The 21351-nt window shown below is 34.8% G+C and overlaps 1 protein-coding gene across 3 annotated transcripts in view; it reads right to left on the reverse strand.

Annotated features, from left to right (window-relative positions):
• Nucleotides 1-21351, reverse strand: part of LOC306660154 (cGMP-dependent protein kinase 1) — a 1225718-nt gene that overhangs the window by 1034406 nt on the left and 169961 nt on the right. The window contains exon 1 of one of the 3 annotated variants that reach the window (XM_079138304.1): nucleotides 6755-6958. The exons of the other annotated variants lie outside the window; for them this stretch is intronic. The gene's annotated coding sequence lies outside the window, so the exon portion shown is untranslated. Of the gene's footprint in view, nucleotides 1-6754; nucleotides 6959-21351 lie in introns of those variants that run through there. 3 annotated transcript variants of the gene reach the window in all.

Below are 21351 nucleotides of genomic sequence, written 5' to 3' on the forward strand. Positions count from 1 at the left end.
CTTAACCTCCTGGAACACATGTAGGTTTAGAAATTCCATGACAACTCCCATGATATGTGTCAAATTTCTACTTGATGATGTGAGATGTTGTCATTATCAGAATCAGTTTTAGGTAATTGTAGCCATTCTGTAAAACTGGTTATGTGAATGCCAAAAGAAAAGAACTGGCAGTCTTTGGTCACTGAGGGATCAATTGACCCCTCTCAAACACCTGCTGGCAGTGGGCTTCTCCTGAGGGACATAACTGCCAGAGCTGAATTTCTGTGTCTGCAAAGTGGCCAACCAAATAACATGAGCCCCTCAATTTGGTTGAGAGAAGCAAAAAATAACTCTCCTTCACTGTGCACTTTCAAAAAAGATAGGCCAAAACTTGCACAAAATAAAATATGGAACTCTAGGGTGTTAAAGTGAGGCTGCCTAATTAGATTAGATTCAAAAGAGTAGAATGTAAAAATAAACATATAACCTGCTGACGAAATAATTTTTTTGAATCTAGCTAATCATACTAAAATGAGATAGGAAACTGCTCATTAGACTCACCCCAGCCATTAGTAATAAGTGGCATGTAAGTCAATTACAAGTTGTATAGAAAGCTTCCAAGTTATTCATTTCCTTCTAGGTTACCATGGCTACATCAAGATAAACATACAAAACCTTTAACAATGTCCAAAAAAAAAAAAAAAAATACAGTGATTCCTATTGTTACATGTATTTGCTAAATATTTTACTTAGGACACAATAGTTAGGTAAAATTTCTCAAATCTGACAAGAATAAGGTAACTTCTCCATTAAAAAAAAAAAAAACTTCTTGGAGAAAGGATAGAAATGAATCAACTTCTAATTTTGGAATGTTAAATAAAAATGGAATTTAGATGAAAGAATACAAGATATCATAAAGTGTGCTTGTTCATAGTCAATTCCAATCTTCGGGCTATCAGAGGGGAAGCTGGGTAAATACAGTGTGTTTATGCTAGAGAATATGACTCAGACAAAAACAAGTAGTGGGACAGGAATAGCAGAGAGTTTAGCTTTGGAGCCAATACCAACCCATTGCTCATGCCTGCCTGGAGTGATTGACTGAAAAGATAATGTGACTGGATATGGCTCAGTGAGGATTGCTATGATTGATTGCTAATGTCTGCCAAGGACAAAGTATAAGCAGGGAGTGATATCCCCGCCACAAATTTGTTCATACTGGAATGATAATTAGGCAGACAAAGGAAATGTTGCTAGAATTAGTATCAGAAAAATAAAAGCAGACTAAAATATGTTTTACAGATTAAGAACATGTTTGTGTATGAAAAAACATTCAGATTAATATGTAGATATAAAAAAGAGAGACAAAACTGCAATATATGCAGATATATATATCTTTCTCTGTTTAAGTTTCATGATCATGGTCTTGTATAGATAGATTTACCCCTATTTATTGAAGTTTACTCATTTATAAAATACAGATATATAACAAATATCACAGGATTCTCTCACAGCCTGAAATGTGATTATGTATTTTAAAAAATGGTAGCTAGTGTAGTACATGAAATCATGTTCAGAATTCTTGTCCACTACCAAGAAAAGTGCTTAAGGTGAGTTCCATGGTTACTTCTGGGATGGGATCCAGATTAGTAGCTAATTAACAAGCCTTGGAACTCCATGGTATAATACTGAACAGCTTATGTCAAGAAAGAGCACTGATTCATTTCACTCAGTAACTGCTTACAGGTTTGTGTGGCATTGTCATTACACATGAAGCAGAAAACTATTGTGGTTGTGTTATTTTATCACTTGGCAAGAGTTTTAATATTTCTACCAAAAAGGCAATATCTATATACCAATAATTTAAGGGAGATAAAAGACCAGAGAAAATGTTACTAGTCTTTTCTCCTTACCAAATTTTATCTAATGATGAAAGTTTACAGATGCCATTTTATTTGATCAACATGAAATGTTCCCATGATCAATATAATTGTGCAATTCTTTTATTTTCCTACAAGAATTAGATGTATCTGCAGCTCACTCATTCTAGGGCTGTCCATTCCCAGGAGGAAGTGTAAACAAGAGCCAAGAGTGAAGGGCTTCTGAGCACAAATTCAACACTTGAAGGCTTCTGGAATTCAAGGCAAATGATGTTCCCTAGACCTCGATGACCATGCAAACATCAGATTTCACAAACTCTAGAATTGGCACTCTTGCCAGACTTTACATGCAAATCTGCCCCTTGATGCTTTTGTTAAAATCCTAGTTAATTGTCAATGTCTGTCTAGATACTGGATAGTGGGTAAATGAGACCACACACTTCTAGGCATGCCAGGTCCCCTTATCCACACTGCCCTGCAACATGCTATCAATTATAAATATTGGCAGCAGAAATTCCCAGACCAGGATGAAGGGCTTGCATCCATGTTGCTGTCCACAAACAGACCTGGCCCATATGTAGGGTGAAGACCCACCGCTAAGGGAGGGCAACGAGAGCAAAATGAACATCTCCATAGCTGTTCTGGGACAGAGCTGTTGGCCTTTGGAACTGTTGATATGAAACCTTTATATAATCAACTAAATTTATTCTCAGGCATATTGTATGTGTTTTGATAGAACTAAAATAAGTATGAAATACCAAGAAAGAACTCTGATTTTAGGAAGAAATAATTCCACAGCAGAAGTCTCATTCTTTGTCCCTAGTCTTCATCACCAAGAAAGCATCAACCAAACACCATCAGTTTGAAAAAGAGAAGCACCGTTGTGTAGTCACATCAAAGGATCTGTGCTCTACATAACCCTACATATATTCTGTTTGTTGCCTACATAATAGATCAGTGGTAGAGTGTACAGTTAGCATGTGTTAGGCTCTAGGTTCAACCCCCAGCACCAAGAATGCAACTAAAAAAAAAAAAAAAAATCCCTTTCAAATAAAAAGATAACTCTGTATGTAATCACGGGAAAATGGAGACTCACGACGAAACTGGATTCGAATTACAAAATACATTAAAAAAATACTATCCCAACTGTTGCTATCCAAAGTTCATGTACATTCAATATACTTCCAAGAGGCAATATCACATGGAGGTTAAGTACACAGACTCCACAGTCATAGTCATGCAGATATGTGTTGAATTCTCCTCTTACAGATATGCACTGGTGGAGAGGTTAACCTGAGCCTCACTTTTTTGATATGTAACATGGGTATAGCACAGTCTACCTCCTTCAGGATTGCTGTGAGGGTTAAATGAGATAACATATGTGACCCGTTGAGAACAGGTACAGCTTCAACTACTTTTACACTCTAAGAACTGTTTTTTGTCACTCATCTAAAATGAAAACATTACCAATTTTTCCTTCAAAAATATTCTGTGTATAGCCTCAGTCAGTTTTGTTTGCAAAGGACTCTTTCAGGAAACAGAACAAGAACGTTTTGTTATTGTGTATGCAATGGGGTGAGATGAGACCTTATTTCTCTGAGGATCTTATCTTCTCCCCAGTGTATTTTGTACAGTGCTCCCCAATTGGAAATTAACAGTAATAAATGCCATCATTGGTAAGAACTATCTTTTAAATCAGATATAAATGTTACAAATATTTAAATGAATCTTTATAGACAAAATGAGACTATGGATGTATCAAAGTGATCAGAGCTCCAGAGAGTTCATTTTTAGTTCTTCTTGAATACTTTCCGCGACTAAGAAACCAACCATAAAATAATCCGCCTTAAATTCTAAAAAGTAGGCAGACTGAAACCTCTTCCCCCAAGCTTTCTGTTTAAATATGGGAATGAGCTATTTGCAGAAAGACTAGAAGTAAAGTTTGTCCGGGAGCACTGCCGCTGCCAGAGAAAGAGCCCTAATGAGCAACGCCGCATATTTAGCTGTACAGCTGTGTCGGCTCACAGGACTGCTTATTCCAGAATCATGCAAACTCATCTCAATAGGGGGCTAACTTCATGAGCAGAGAGGGAGAAATTCAGCATACCCAATCATTAGGTTTAATTAGATTGAAATTATATGAGAGAATATCATACTTAAATTTTCATATATGTTAACTGGGCTTCTTTGTCTACAAAATAAGATTTATATCTTCTGTACCAGCTGCCTTTACTTCAAAGATGGGACTCTTTGGATATTGTTATATGGGGAAAATATGTTAAAAGGAAGGGAGGCAGATGGCAAATGCAAACCAAATCTACTTAACTATTTTTGCTTTAGGCCAGCCCTGAGGTTAGAAGTAAAAAAGAATTGGACAATAGGCACAGGTGACATTATCAACTACGCTGCCCTTACGTGGACAGAGAATAAGCTCTACGGGGTGATCTGAAAGGGGCTGACAGATCCCATCCCTCTCATGAATGACCCTCAGAGACAGCCCTTGAGTGGTTTGAAAATAACTGCGTTATTTGCCCCTGAGGTTAAGTCTTTGAAGGTCTCCGTTCAAATGCCATGGAGCAGAGGGCAGATTATAACACGTTAAGACCTTCACAATTAATATGATCTTCATTGAAATTAGATCAGAAGAATAGACACATGGCCAGCTCACAGAGCTCTGAGGGATAAGACAACATAATACAAGAACATCATTTACAGAAGGCTTTCTTCATGCCAGGGGATATCCTTTAAAATTTCACATAGATGATTTCATAGTCGAGACTGTCCGAATGAAGTAGGGACTATTGTTATTCCTCAATTCACAGAGAAATTTAGAACTCTCTTTGAGATTCCACAACAACTAGTAATGGTGCAGAGCAAGGATTTGGTCTTGGGACTGTCTTGTCTCAAGAGAAGTTTTTCACTACTAGCCTAGCATTGGGATAAACAAATTAAGATGTAAGGAAAGAACTCAAGAAAATTCCAGTGCAGGAAACTGTTGTCTAAAAGGCAAAGACTCTAAGGGAAATTCCGGAGTCTTAAAGATTAGAAGATAAGAGTGATTTCATTCTAATTTCTAACTCCCAGTTAGGAAAGATAATTCCAAGAGAAAGACCAATTATTCTCTCACAATGAGCATGGTATGTGAAATCAAAAGTATGAGTGTTAACTGACTTGTTTCATACTATACATGCTCCCTAACAGTAGTATTCTACTATATCTGAAAGTGCAAGCCTACAAGAGAAATCATATATAGGAATACTTGGAATGGGTATGTAAGGATAAGGTTGAGGATTAACTATCACATATAAACCATATTATTCTATAACCTTGTCTAAATCATAACTCTTATTTCATATTTGTCTGTTGCTCTGTTTTTATATACTCCATTGAAAAACTTCTTTGTAAGAAGGGACTGGGGATGAAGTTCAGTGGTAAAGCACCTGCCTGGCATGTGTGAGTCCCTGCATTCATTCCTAAGTCTGGAAAAAAAGACAAAGAAAGGGAATGGGGAGAAAGAGGGAAAGAGAGAAAGGGAGAAAGAGGGAAAGAGAGAAAGAAAGAAAGAAAGAATGAAAGAAAGAAAGAAAAAGAAAGACAGACAGAAAGAAAGAAAGAAAGAGAAAGAAAGAAAGGAGGGAGAGAGGAAGGGAGAGAGGGAGGGAGGGGGAGAAAAAACAAATTATTGAATGCAAGAGTGATTGTTTTCTGGACTAGTCTTGAAATAGATGTTTAATGAAACTAGTACAGATTCTAGAGTCCAAAGACTTGACTTTTTTATGTATTTCTTTATGTAAATCCTCTTTTTTAGGATTTACAATATCTGAGCACCAATTTACAAATCATAACCCCTGGGTGACTGAAGTCTGACACCATTAAATGCTAGTAGCATTGTAGTTTATGAAGTTAAAGGGAAAGCTTTCCTGGGTGTTTTATAGAAATAACTAAATATATCTGCTCCTACATAATAAAATACATGTCAACAATATATTATTAAAATATGGAGCATCAGTAGTTTTTATTTGATTACATTACATTCTCTTAGTCCACTGTAATAATACCATGCTTCAAAATGCTACATTGGTGGAAAGAAGGTCAGTGTTTTTAGAAGATTGTTTTTCTCCTTACAATACTTCAATAATTATAATACATCATCTCTATTTCATCCTCTCATTTTTTTCTTTCAGTTAATTCTCTTACTCTAGGAAATTTGCATTCCACAAAGAATGCCGGTACATAGAACATGCCTCAAGTCAATTTCCTCCACAACATAATCATGGAGTAAGGCCTAGGATATTTACATTTAATATCAAATGTATATCTTTTTAAAATTTCTACATTCTTTGAAGGATACTATGGATTTATAGTCAATTATATTGTTCTCCCTTTAACTACAAATATTTCTTAGAGGTTACTCCTAAGACTTATCTTACATATATAGTGTAATTGTCTATTTCAACATGAAGGTAAATATTCAATTATTAATATGTGAGTCTTTTTTAAAGTCAATTAATATCATCTTTACCCAGAAACATTCCTTCCTTCCATCGTCTGTGAATGCACAATAGAAAAAGACATCCGAGAAGTGATTTCGCAGTCACTATCTTTGTTTGCCATTTCATTTGATATGAACTCAAATGACAGGGCATCTCAATGCTGCTACACACAAAATGGTTTTAAACTTATGCATGAAAGCACTGCAATATTAGCTTATTTAATTTTTTTTCTTTTCTTATACAGTAAATTTTGATAGTTATGGCAGGATACTCCTGGGATGTATAACTTATATATACATCAGGAATTAATATCAGTGTTTGGATTTCTACAATAAAAATTAAATATATTTCTACAATAAAAATTAAAAATTAAATATAAGTAAATGATATTCTACTTCCACTCACAATTATGTGGCTGGACATGTTAATCTTCAATTCATCCAGCAAACATCAGTGGTGCTTCTTATTGCCTGGTTTTCTATTAGTGGCAGGAAATATGAAAGAAGCAATGATATGATCATTGAGAGGCTCAGTGTCTTCATAGTAGAGCAACTGGAAGCCTCCACTTACCAGGCTCATAGTAAGAAGTAAGTAAAATTTGTTAACAGAAAGAAAGCAATTAAATTGAAGCATTTAAATTTTTACTTTGTGCTATCCCCCGAAGAGCTACTTGGAAATAACATAAGGCTTTTATCACAATTCAATTTCATTTTAAACTCATCTGTTTTACTTAGTGACTCAAACCACCCCATTTCCATCTTATCTGCATTGTGGACTGTATTTCAAAGGATAAGTATGATGGGAGGAATCTAATTCAGAATTTTCTAAAAGAAATGCCATGTAATCCAGTTAGGGAATAGTTCAAGACATTAATCATGGACAAAAGTGCTCTAAGCCATCTGGCATCCTCAGTTATTCTTAGAGAGTGCTTGAGGAAAAAAAAAAAAAAAAAAACTAGAAGACTTTATACTGAATTCAGGTTTGCTCTAAATACTGACTCATCCAAACTCTAAATTCTTCAGATTTCTGGGTTTGATCTAGTTTTCACTCTTTAAAACATACTTTCTGAATGCCAGGCTTACTCTAAATTCCTGCTCCTAGTGGCCCATTTATATACACTTTGCTTTCCTGTCATATACACTGTGTAGACTTATTTGGGGAACACAGATTCTCAGGACTGGGTGAAGATTGATAGTAATGTGGTGTGAACCTGATCTGCTTCTGATGACCCATCTCCATCATACTCCCAAGTGTTAGGACTTTGTATGCATAGGATGTATGCCTGAAGTGTTCTTCATGTAGTTTGTCACCTGGGCAAATGATACATGCCATTCTGGATCAGTGTCAATGTCACCGCTCAAGAGAAACTTTCCCTGACAATCTAAATCAGGCATTTCTATTTGAATATATCATTGTAAACTTTTCTTTCCATCTTTACACTCTTCATGATATTTTATTGTCTTGTTTAATAGTTATTTTCAGGTCTATCATATTTACTCATTTCAATATCTCTGCAAAGGAATCTAAATCAGGTTTCATGATTTTTTTCCATTTTTTTATCTACAAAGTACTCTTATTACCTACTTTTTTATAAAGTATGGAATTGGCTGGTTGCTCCTAAATGCTAAGTACCTAGCACAGTGCCTGACCCATATTCCTATATAATAAATTGTTACTGAATAAATTGATTAAATCAACTATCTCTTAGAGATCAGATTTGACTCACTGGACATGAGGAAAAGTGATTCAAATAGATTTCAGTCAGAAATCTGCCTGACTATATATGATCCTGATAGAGACATATATACCCTTCTGACTCTCATTTATCATTGGTAAAATGAGTATAGCAACTACTTCATAGAACCATAGCTAGGATTTAATGATATAATGTAATTAGAATAACCTAAATTTCACAATTTGTAATCATATATCCTAATTCCAGCCCATGTATATTTACAGAGCAGATTTCGTTTCTCCTCCAAACAACAGTCCTTCAAATAAAATGTCCCTTTCTTTATTCTCCAGTTAACTGGGCTGTGTTTCTTAAATTGTCCTTATAGGCATTGATTTATCACTTCATTCAAAAAATAATTTAGGGGTATCTAATATCTGAAAGATATAATTAATTATAAATCCTGGTCCTCATAGAGAATCCAACTAAATAAGTCATAGGATAACTCAGAATCAGTTGGACTCAGAGAACTTATTCAAGCATAGATTGCTGGAAATCACTGCTGAAGTTTGTGACTGAGTAGGTCTAGGACAGGCCCTAAGAATTTTCAATTCTAACAAGTTCTCAGGTGATGCTGATGCTATTGGTCCAGGAATTACCATTTGAAAACTAGTGGGCTAAAGAAGAGTAATGTTAGCCAAGGAGATGTAGAAAATTTAATAAGGAAGAAATTACTTCTATAAAAAAACTCAGGAGTTTAATATAGGAAATCACAAGCCCTGACCATGAAAGATAGGAAGGAATATAGATCAGGTTTCATGATTTTTTTCCATTTTTTATGAATGAAAATGATCAATTTTGAATAAATACTACAAATTAAAAGGTTAACTAAAATAATGTACATTATGGTTCTGTATTGACTTTGGCCTAAGAAACATATATTGACTCCAACTTAAACTTGAGCTAACACATTTTTAGTGGCTCTGACTATATAAATTTCCTATAACACACATTTTCTCTGCAATATTATTGGTAAATTAATACAGAATTATCTGGACATACGTTAAACTGAGCACAAATTCACAAATCTTTTATACCATCTTTCACTGAATGATAAAAAATACAATGCATAAATAAAAACATGGCACATGTGTAACCGAGCACAGTGCTGTGGACTGGTTGAAGCTCACAATGTGCAATAATTAAGTAGGGCAAATGCCAGTTCTGTCTGAGTTGCAACTTCAAAGGTGAGACTTAAAGTGACTGAAATTTCAATGCTGCAAGAAATTGACATTAGAAGTGTAATCAATGAACCACCTGATGTGAAACACTTCATGAATAATTAATATAGGTAAAAGTATAATACATTAAATTATATACCAATTCTGCAATTACAGATATAATTAAGCAGTTCTTTATGACCATATCCAGTGTGTGCCACAGCTACTTAAAATAGATCAGCAACTCTATCATCAGGCATCACGTTGGTAGTTTGAAATTTGCTGCGATGGTACTATTCACACTACAGAAATTTGTAAAGACTGAAAAATCAGAACTAACATTCGTTCGTCTTTCTTTCTTTCTTTCTTTCTTTCTTTCTTTCTTTCTTTCTTTCTTTCTTTCTTTTCAGAGCTGATTATTAAGCATTTACTCTTTTCAATCCCCAGTTTCCACTTCTTGAGATTGATATCAAGAAATTTTTTATTACATTCATATCTTTAGGAGATGAGAAGAAAGTTAAATATTTGAAGTTTCCAGGATAAAATTAATTGGTTTATGTTTTTTAAAAGCTTACAATGTGCTTAAATGAGTGCTATTTCACATTAAAGATCATATCAGCTCCTCTTCACAAACACACTTAGAGAAAAACATAATTAAATCATATTTTATAGGGAATGAAAGACAGATTTATAAAGGTTAAATAATGTACCCAAGACTTGCTTATTCTTTCTTCAACTAACATATAACACACACACACACACGCATACACACACACACGCATACACACACATACACACACACAAGTTGCACAACCTGATGTTTTAATACATGTGCATTATGAACAATTAAGTCCAGTTAATTACTATATCCTTTACTATACATTCCTACTTTTTTTTTAAAGTGAGGACATTTCAAATATATCCAGACTAGTATACTTCTAAGTCAAAAACATACTTGAGGGATATTTCATTCCTCTTCAATCTTGGGAGCAAGAATAACTGAACAGAAGTTGATAAGCAGGTATCCATTTTTTATAGTAAAAAATAATTTAATTCAAAACGGTTTCAGGTTGCATCAGCATAAGTATCTGGAAAAACATCCACAATAGTAAGAGTGTTTTAGTTAGATTTTTTGTCACTGAGACCTAAAACACCTGACAAGGACAACTTAGATGAGGGAAAATTTAATTGGAGGTCAGATTCAGAGGTCTCAGTTCATAGATGAGAGGCTCCACTGTTCTGAGCCCAAGGTGAGGCAGCACAATCATGGAGGAAGGGCCCAGTGCAGGAAAGCTGCTCAGCTCATGGCCTGGTCAGGAAGCAAGGATGAGGGATAGGGATGAAGCACCTTTCCGAAACCTGCCTCCTCCAGCCCCACCTCACGTGCCTGCAGTCACTACCTAGTAAATGCATTCAAACTAGGATGGACTGATTAGGTTACAGCGCTCATGATTCAATCAGTTTACCTCTGAATATTCCTACAGAAACACAGGAGCTTGGGGGGGAGGGGTACCTCATATTCAAATCATAATGAAAAGGTTTATGAAATTTATTTTTCTCAAATTTTTAGGACATGCAACCTGACTTTACATAGTTCATCTAATCAAATCTTAAGATCTGATCATTTTTTGTGGTCCTTTTAAATCTAGCAACTTTGTGATGTAGCTGGGCATATTTAGGCAGGAATATATTTGGTACAATGAATTGAAGAAATATATTTGTCATACATGATAAACGTTTATTAAACTAAGTTTAATTTTAGTTATAGACAAAATCTTATAAGATATGGAAAGCTAAACAGTCTTACTAATTTTTTTCTAATTTTCTTTGATTTCCTTAGGGCAAAGTTCAGCTCAATAAATTATCTCTTGAGCATAATGGGCTATGTTTCCACACTGAGGGAAAATTTACATATAGTTTTATTAAACTCTGTATCATATCTTTGAAAAGTTGAGAATTTATACAACACACACATCACCCAACTCTAAGGATATTAATTGAACATTTGCATAGTTCAAACGATAATGTTAGATCAAACAAACAATTTCTTAAAGCTCTGGTTTATTAAATCTCAACAGAGGTTTGGGAAAGCTTAGAAGTCTAAATGTGGGAGATTTTTTAAATTAAATAAAGTTTCATGTAAAGGGAAAAAAGGTAGATAATTTTCAGAATTAATTAGATGCTTAATAATAATTTGCTAAAAAGTTTTCAGAAGCTACATGGTTTATTATTAAGGCTGTAGCTCAGTGGCAGAGTGCTTGCCTAACACGTGTGAGGCACTGGGTTTGAGCCTTAGCACCACATGAAAATAAACAAATAAAATAAATTCATGAAAAAAATCTGTAAGAAGATAATTCTAGACTGGAAGAAAATTAAATATAAGTTTGCATGTATGTATATGTGTTTCTGTGTTGTATGTGATATATTTTTGCATGTGTCCAAGCATGTGTATAGATTTCCTGAAATTAACTGTGCAGTCTTGGTATCAAAGAGTATATTTAGCATTTAACTAGGATTCAAGTAATGATTGATTGTTAAATCAATGAAACACCTACCATGCTGACTCTGAGTAAGCTTTAGGGAATATCGCCAAGGATTCTGCTCACTTGGACTTCTAGAGGATGGCTGACTAAATATTCGTGTATTAATTTGATGTTTTGAGCAAAAGTTTACTAATAAGTCAAGAATATATGTATTTTATACATGGACCTAGACTTCAAGATGAGCAACTGAATACACAAAACTTCAAACATTTCCATTGAAGGTATTTGGAAGACCTGTTCTGATAACTTGTTCTTCAAGTTTTTCATGAATAGGATAACTTGTTGAGACATATGTACATGGAGATATAATCAATTAATCTTAGAAGATGAAACCAATTTCAAAATGACATATTATAAAAAAATAGGAAATATTTCATATTGACAACACAAACCCAAGGTTTCCAAATGAGATGTAATGTGTTCTGTGTGTCATCCCTGGTTTCCTGACTACAAAAAACCTTACTTTGTCTTTCCAATTTGTTTTCTTATTAAATTTTATCTTTAGATTAGAGTCTTTATTTCAATATGTAATTTTAAATTTTCACATGGTCTATTAATCTTTTAGAAAAATATATTTAAACCCAAATACATCTTCTCTGACATTTAAGCTAAATATTATTCAGAAGACAGCAAAAGCATTCAACTTAACTGGCGTGTTATGTGAGGTTTTGAGAATTAGTTTGGAATAGGACATGCAATTTTATTATAAGGAAGTGAATCATTCTTTCATCACTGTGATTTCTGGAATTGTTATTCAGAAGCAAGTGTATGAGGTAAATACTCTAAAAACACGTAAATGCATAAAAGACTGTTCATCATGACCAGTTATTTATGGATAATAAATAAATGTAAGACACAGAAAGATAATTGAAATGATATTTTTTCCATGTCTGTGATACAACTACATTAAAATAATTTGAAACTTGAAAAATGAGTAATAAAATTCATTCAAATGTTCATAGAAGACAATACAATATCAAGTATAAAATAATAATTTCTGCTCCATATAATTTATTGTTTTGGAGTGGGTACTGAGGATTGAACTCAGGGGCACTCAACCACTGAGCCACATTCCCAGCCCTATTTTGTATTTTATTTAGAGACAGGGACTCACTGAGTTGTTTAGTGCCTTGCTTTTGCTGAGGCTGGCTTTGAACTCTCGATCCTCCTGCCTCAGTAGCCTGAGCTGCTGGCATATAATTTACTATTAAGGAAATCAACAAGTAGTGAACATATGCTGTGCACAAGCACTATAGTAAATACTGGGGTTATACAGAACATAGATAAACTGAAGATTTTTATGAGACACAAGTACAGACAGCACAGCAGTCCCTGGAATCTTTCTGTCCTCTTCATGTTAGTGAGGAAAATTTCCATTCACTGTTTTACTAGAAAGATGGTTGCCTTTGCAGAGATTACATTTTCTAGCCTTTCTACAGTCAAACATTGAATAAGAAGATGGGAGCATATGAAAAATGGTGAAATGAGACAGACATCATTACCCTATGTACATGTATGATTACATGAATGGTATGAATCTACATCATGTACAACCATAGAAATGAAATGATGTACCCCATTTGTGTACAACAAATCAAAATGCAGGCTGTAAAAGATTTTTAAAAATAATAAATAATTTTTAAAAAAGATGAGAGCAAGTAAAGTGTGCAATGTTGAGCATGAAGCTACTTGCCCTGTCATTTCTCTTACTCCCCCTTCCTCAAGACATGGATAAGGTAATGACTTGGCTCCAACCATGTACACAGCAACAACATCTCGATCATGCTGTAGTAACAAGAGGGAAGAAATCCAAGTGCCTGAATCATATGTACATGGAGTATAGCTCTTCCACCAGCCTCTTCCACAAACCTCTGATATAGTGCATGAAAGAGAAATAAGCTTCTATCTTACTTGAAGCACCATAGTTTTAGGACTTTTTTGTCATTACAATTTACCTATCCCACGATACAACAAGTAAGCAAACAATTGTTATACACTGGATTCTCTCTGATGACTTGTTCTTCGGTTACTCTTTTCAACTCTGTAAAAAAACAAATCCATTGTTCCAAAAGTTTAGGTCAAAAACTTGGAGTCATTCTTCACTGCTGTCTTTATCTCATATGCCACTTCCAATCCAGTCTCCTATCAAAAACAATTCACTGAACTTTCACAATAGATCCTGAATTTGATCATTTCTTACCATTTGCTTTGTTGCAACCTCAAGTTCAAGTAATCATGATTTCTTCCTATTCCAACAGTCTTCTAACTGATATCTCTGCTTCCTTCCCAGCTAACAGAATTTATTTTCCACAGCTGCAAGTAAATTCCCAATTAGCCATAACATAGAACACACTGCTCCTCTGCTCAAACCCCTACAGATCCAATCTTGACTACAAAAAATATTTAAAAGGCCTTAGCGAGGCCTACAATGCCATCAGAACCCTGCTCTATTCTTGATTCATTACCCTACTCTTCAACTCCCATCGCCATGTTAGTTCAGGTCACTCTAATCATACTGGCTTCCACACTCTTCTACAAATGTGCCAAACATAACCTAGTCTCAAGACTTGGCACATTTCAACTTTTTCTACCTAAAATGCTATTCTCCCCAGCTATTAGTCCATTATGACTTAATTTATGCCTCTGCTCAGTGCTCAACTTACAAAGGGCTTCCCTACCACCATACATAATATAGCAACCCTTCTCCATCTTGCATGCCACTCTCTATTCCTTTACCACGCTCTGGTGTTCAAAGTCTGTATCATATGCACGTATACATGATAAATATCCATTTATTTGTTGTTTATCTCCTTTATTTTGACAAAAGCACCATATTATACAATTTTTATTATTTCCTCTCTACTGTAACACAATCATTAGAAGAGTACCTAGCAGATGGCATATGCAAAATTAGTATTTCCTGAATGAATAAATTAGATGAATAAAATACAGTTGGATCAATGTGCTTATAGGGAGGATACAGAAAATGTTAGGATCTTCAGAGAAGCGGGTCTATTCCTATTAGGAGTAACAGAAAACTAGTTACAAAGCAGAATCAGGATTCAGGTTCATCTCCATCAAGTTCGAAACCTCGGCACTCTTCATTTCATTGTAGTCTTCTAACCTGAGGAGTTTGGATTTTTAACCACAGGAAGTCACTGGAAAATGTTAAGCAGGGGGATGACATGAACACTTTTGTCTTTTAAAAAGATTTTGCTAGCTGGCTGGGTACATCGGTGCACACCTGTAATCCAGCGACTCTTGAGGCTGAAGCAATAATTCAAAGTCAGCCTCAGCAATTTAGTGAGGTTCAAAGCTACTTAGAGAGACCCTGTCTTAAAATAGAAAAACGAAAAGGGCAGGAGATGTGGCTCAGTGGTTACACCCCTCTATGTTCAATCCCTAGTACCTAAAGTAATAATAATAATAATATTAATAATTTTTTAAAAAGGTTTTGGTTTTCAAAGGCAAGAAGGATCAGACAGCAATACATAATAGCAATAGGCTGACAGACTGAACGAAATTTGTGACCAACTGATCTCTGATCAGTAGTAGTAGGGTTTCTACTGTGGGCAAATGTTACAGAGAAAAGGAGGTATATTCCACAAGGTTGAGGAAAAGGGTACAGCACAGTCAGGGTTATTACAATCATTTTAATCTAGTCACACAGCCGCTTAATGAATGGATCTGGATTACACCCCAGGATTTATAGCTTTTGGACTTGGGGTCATTTCTCTACAAGATAACTGAGACTAAAGGACTAAAACTTGTAATTTAAAACACATAGGGACAATAGAAACCTAGTTCAGCAGTTTAGTTATGTTAGGAAAAGTATGTTTTCTGAACACAGAAGACAAAATGTACTGTTGTAGAAAATACTGAACAATAATTTGCATTTAAAAAATCCTAAAATTAAATTTTCATCACTATATAATGTTATGTGTTCGCAGTTGGAGTGAGCCTTTTATCTTTCAATGTGACTTATGAGAGCTGCCTTCAGAAGAAGAAAAGAAAAAGTTGTCATTCCAAGAACAACAAATGAAAGCAGTGAGTTTTTTTGTTTTAGTTTTTTTTTTTTTTAATTTCTTCCATCGTGGGGAGGACAAAAAAATGTACAGCAAATGAGAAGCTTTTTGCAAAATGTATTGCAAGAAAAATACGTAGAGATTTCAAACATTTTCTTAACAATATGAATTTTAAAAGAGATATCTAATCAACAGCTGACAACTAAGATTTACATATGTATGAAGAGCACATACTACACAGGGACCATGTGCAAAATAGTGCATTATCTTATTTAATTTGAAAACATTTATGATAAAATGTTACATCTTCCAGGATTTTTTTAAGTGAATAAGCACCATCTCTTCCCTCAAAAATGGTGATTGAATTGAAAGAATGTTTTGACTCCTTTATTCTTTTAGAACTATAATTAAAGTCTAATTACAAAAAATATTCAGCATTCTATTATACTAATTCAAGATAATCACTGGGGAATCCAATTCAATTCCCAAATCTTAAACATTAGAAAGTATGCAAACAGAACTCACAAAACACATCAAGGATACCTTTCAAACTGTGAAATGGAATGTAATTAACACAATAATAACCACTTCAATGGAGGTTACTGCCCACTGTATATCTGCATTGGCTATTTGTACTAGATTTAAATGCTAGCATTTACAGAAATTTGTCTGTTTCTTACTTTACCGAGCCTTTGTTTTTAAAAAATTGTTTTGTAATATGATCCCATTTATGTATAATTTGTAGGTAGGCTACAAATTCAATATCTGATATGTTGAATCTTAAACTCATCCCAATATGCTTTTGAAACAAACAGTCAGTTGGTCAAATTAGTTGTAGATCACATGGTTCAGGAAGTGGTTCTTAAACATTTAGTCTCTTAACCTCTCTATGCTCTTATTGATAACCTCAAAAAGCTTTTGTTTACATGGATTATTGCTATTGATGGTTCATCTATTAGAAATTAAAACTGAGCTGGCCATGGTGGTGCACGCCTATAACCCCAGCGGCTCTGGAAGCTGAGACAAGAGGACTGTGAGTTCAAAGCAATCCTCAGCAAAAGTGAGGTGTTAAGCAACTCAGTGAGACCCTGTCTCTTAATAAAATACAAAATAGGGCTGGGGGTGTGGCTCAGTGGTTGAGTGCCCCTGAGTTCAATCCGAAAGAAAAAAAAAAAAAGAGAGAGAAATATTTTAAATATTTACTTACTGAAAATAATAATAAATATATCACACCTAAAAAAATACATTTAAATTCAAAATTAACTACATTTAAAAAACAAACATTAATAAGAAACATGCCATTGTTGTATACTTTAGGAAATAAAATTAATGTCTGACTTAGGACCTCTGTATTCTCTGATTCTGCATTCAATCTACGGCATTATCACACCATGTGATCTCCAGAAAACTCCAACATACACTCAGCAGTGAAAGAGAAAGAAGAACCCAAATCACATGTTAATGTAATTGTAACAAGGCTTAAAGGCTGCTTTTGCTGAAAGTACTGACTCTTCACGAGAGCCTGCAGATGCCCAATGGTTAACTAAAAGCAAAATAAAACTTGGCATCAATGCCTTCATTTTGTATCTACCTCCTTTATTACCTTAAACTTTGAATCAATTCCTGCTCAGTTCCACATGTAGGCATATTAATCACTTAAGGAGTGTCTGTCTAAAAACTGGTAGGGCAAGGTTGATTAGCCCCAGATGACTTAATCGATTATCTCATCCCTCTTTAAAACTGAGACACCAAAATAAGAGTAACTAAGGTCTTTTCAAGATTTTCAGGGACATTTAACTGCCAGCTTTCACAGTGTCCTGTTCCAGACCCCCTGGAGCAGTACCCAGAAATCTCTAGCCATTGCCCTAAAACTACAGTCGACTTGGATTCCAGGAATTACGCAGCCTCACAGATCATTCCATGATGAGAGTACCCCACTAACTAAGCAGGAGTGATTACCCTGTGAGGGGAACTGAGGCTGCCTCCTAAAGAGAAGCAATCATCCCATGGGAACAGGATTGCCCCTCAAGGAATAGGGACTTCTGTGAAGCCATCTCACAGAAGTATAATTGAGATAATGATCAGTCAGATCAAAGTTTGACCAAGACTGCTTAATTATGCATACCTCTTGCCCTTCCACCAATTCTAAACCTAAAGTTCATGACAATACTCCAAAGAGAGAGCTAAAACCACTGGTTCTTTGCCTTCCTGGTACTGCTCTGTTGATTAAAGTTCCTTTCCTCCTTTTCGACATTACTTTTTCCATTTGGTTTTTGGGGTGAATGGGAGGACCTGATTTGTTGGGACTCTCAGAGTAGGAACTCTACCCTAAGACTCCAGTACACTGTTCTGACCTCGATGAACCCTTAAAAGAATCCCCAAGTCACACCTTGAGAATTGCTGCATTAATTAATTTGCATCAGACAGGAAGGAATTTTCAGTTCCATTCAAAAATTACAGAAAATTTCTAAAGTTATGAATAGCTAAAGCTATAAAATCTGATAAAATATCCAAATTTACACATTTAAACTTCTGCAGGTACAACAACTCGTATAGTCACAAGAGAACTGTTTTGAGTAATCATCCCTTTAGTTTAGCAACAGAACACTTTTTTCCTCCACATTCTGATTTCTTCACTGGGTTCTTAGACATGCATATCCACTAATCTTTTTAAACATTTCCAATGATGTGTCTATCAGACATCTTAATTTCCCACTGCCAGAACAGAACTCCTGATTTATCTTTCTAAAACATTAACTTATCTCACTTTCCCATTTCAAAAAAATGCAACACCATTTATGCTCAGTGCTCAATTTTTATTTACATTAAAAAGTACCTCCTTTCTGATTCCTCTTTCTCTCATGCTCACATCTGATCCATGAGCTGCCAAATTTTACACTTCCTTCATCATCCATGCTGCCATCTCAGCTCAAGTCACCATTACATATTGCTTAAATCACTGCTATCGCCTCTCAATTAGTATCCATTTCCCCCACCATCCCATAATCCATTTTCTCCAGTCTGTGGTTATTAGCAAAATCCATTTTTCTGCTCATAAAACATAAATCAAATCATGTCCCATCTCAACCAAAATATTTCCAATGTTCTTAAATCTCTTAGAATCAAAAAGCACACTTACAGGGCCCTACCTTGCCTCTGCCAGCTGCTCCTACCTCAACTAGTGCTTTTTGTCTAACATGCCAAACTTTACTTGCATTACAGTCTTTCTTCTTGTTGCTTACTTCATCATACTTCTTCCTGTTATTCAGGTCTGAACTCAAATTTTTTATCTCCTGGGAAGGATTCCTGCATCCAGAAAATTATTGCCAGACCCAATTCCATGATTCTCTTCTACCACTCTGTTTAATTTCACTTACTCATAGCATTTATTACTATCTCAAAGTATTTTACTTATTTCCATATGCTTTTTTCCCCCTTCTACCATCACCAGAGTGTATTGTTCACTTTTCTATCTTCGGCATTCACTGAGACACAGTAAGCACTGGGCAAAGACTTTCTTGAACGTAGAAATGAATAAATAATCAAATGAAATAATAAATGAATCTAATAAAGATGCCACATGGCAAAAAGAAAAGTTCATCAAATACTTTCTTTGCTGTTCTCAATAGTTGAGGAAGATTCATAGAACTTCAAATATTCATGGACTAGTATTACCAGTCAAATTCTCACTTATGGCAGTATTTTCCATTTATCAGAAAGAAGTTTATAGAGCAGTCAATCTATGAAGATCAGATTCAGACTGCAGCCTTCCAAAACTCTTAGTTAAATTCAGATAAAGCAAGTGCCATTATAGGCTGTTTCTTAAACGCAGAGTCCTGGGAGAATTCCAACAAAGAACTTCAGAGATCAGTTCTGACGTTCTTTGTCCTGGGGGTGGGATGGGCTGTTGCCACGGCAGTCACAGGATGAAGCCTTTCTGTGCTGGGAAGTACTTCTTATCTGTTCTGCCCTTGGAGAGTGGGCCAAAAGGATTACAAACCATTTAGGATTTCTCATTAGAGGGATGGATATTAAAAGCATTATTCTATCTAGCCTCCCACAAAAATCATTGGAAATCTTGTTAAAGTCCCTCAGGAAATACATCTATGTGTGTTTTTTTTTTTTTAAATGAACCCATAACAACTGTAGCATCCTGTTAAATGTTTGGCATGCAAACTATTCAACAGTTTCCATGTGATGATGACTGAAGTAAATTTATCTCATTAGCAAGAAATCGATGTGTCACTACACTATTGCCAAGAAGGTACTAATCCACAATTTCTTCTGATTTTTTTCAGCTATGCTGTTTTTGTTTTAAATTTTGGCTAAAAAATTACTTTTAAGCTTTCAAATTTGGCATTCTCTGAAAATGAAAAAGGGAGAGACTGAGATTTGAGCAAAATGAATGAGCATGGAAATAAAATTCACAACTGCATGAAGTGACAGTAAGAGGGGAACAAAGTACTCATGCTTTTCTAATATAACTCATGATCTGCCTTACTTACCAATGTCAAACTGACTCTTTAAAAAATTGGTGGTTTTCTGACCATGATCTTAAAAAAATAAGCATAGCAATTTTCAATTATCTTTCAGGAGTTTCCAAACTCCTGAAAGCCAAACCAGTTCCCTTTGTAATATAATAAATTTAATTCCACTAATGACGGCTTAGAAAGAAAATGAAGAACTATGCATTAGTAAAACCACAGTATGACAAAGCTGTATGTTACAAAATCATACCACTTAGTAGTTACATGAGTATTAACATCAACCTTCAAAATAAGTCAGCTTTTCAATAAGGATGTTCTTGATCAAAACATCTGGTCAGTTCTGCATGGACTGTACAACAGTTGTTTCTTCCTAATGACACATACACACATAGCCTTATATGCTTCAGATAAAAAGAAATATTACTCAGCTGAATCACCTACTCCTATTCATCAAATCTGTCATTAAGTGACTTATGGTTATTTTCAAATGTAAAATCCAACCTCACAGAAAAAGTAAATTGCTATCATCAAGCACATTCAAAAGCATATTTACTTTCCTAAGGACAATTTATGAAGTATTCTTAAAATATGTTAGAAAAAAAAGAATACAGAAGCAAAAACACATTACTTTTCTAAATTCCTACTCTGAAAAGCACTAGTATCCTTTAGATTATAAATGGAGATATTTTCTTTTATAGGTAATACCTCCCATACCTTATTATGCACATGCCTTCATGGACACACACACATACACACACTAAAAAGTACTACCTTTTAGTATTTTCTGCAAAGACACATAAAAGCACAAACCAAAGAGAAGATTGATATATTTTACTACATTAAAATTTATAACTTCTGTTCATCAGAAGATATCACGAAGGAATAAATATGTTAGGCATAGTTGAAAGAAAATATTGGCAATGCCTATAATTGACAAGGATTAAGCTCTAAAATGTATAAAGTCACTTAACCAACAAAAAAAATGAGCAGAGGACTATAATAGACTCTTCACATACAACAAAAAAACAACCCATAAACATGACCAAATGCTCAGC

Source organism: Sciurus vulgaris (assembly GCF_902686455.1).
Source record: "Sciurus vulgaris genome assembly, chromosome: 4".
NCBI lineage: Eukaryota > Metazoa > Chordata > Mammalia > Rodentia > Sciuridae > Sciurus > Sciurus vulgaris.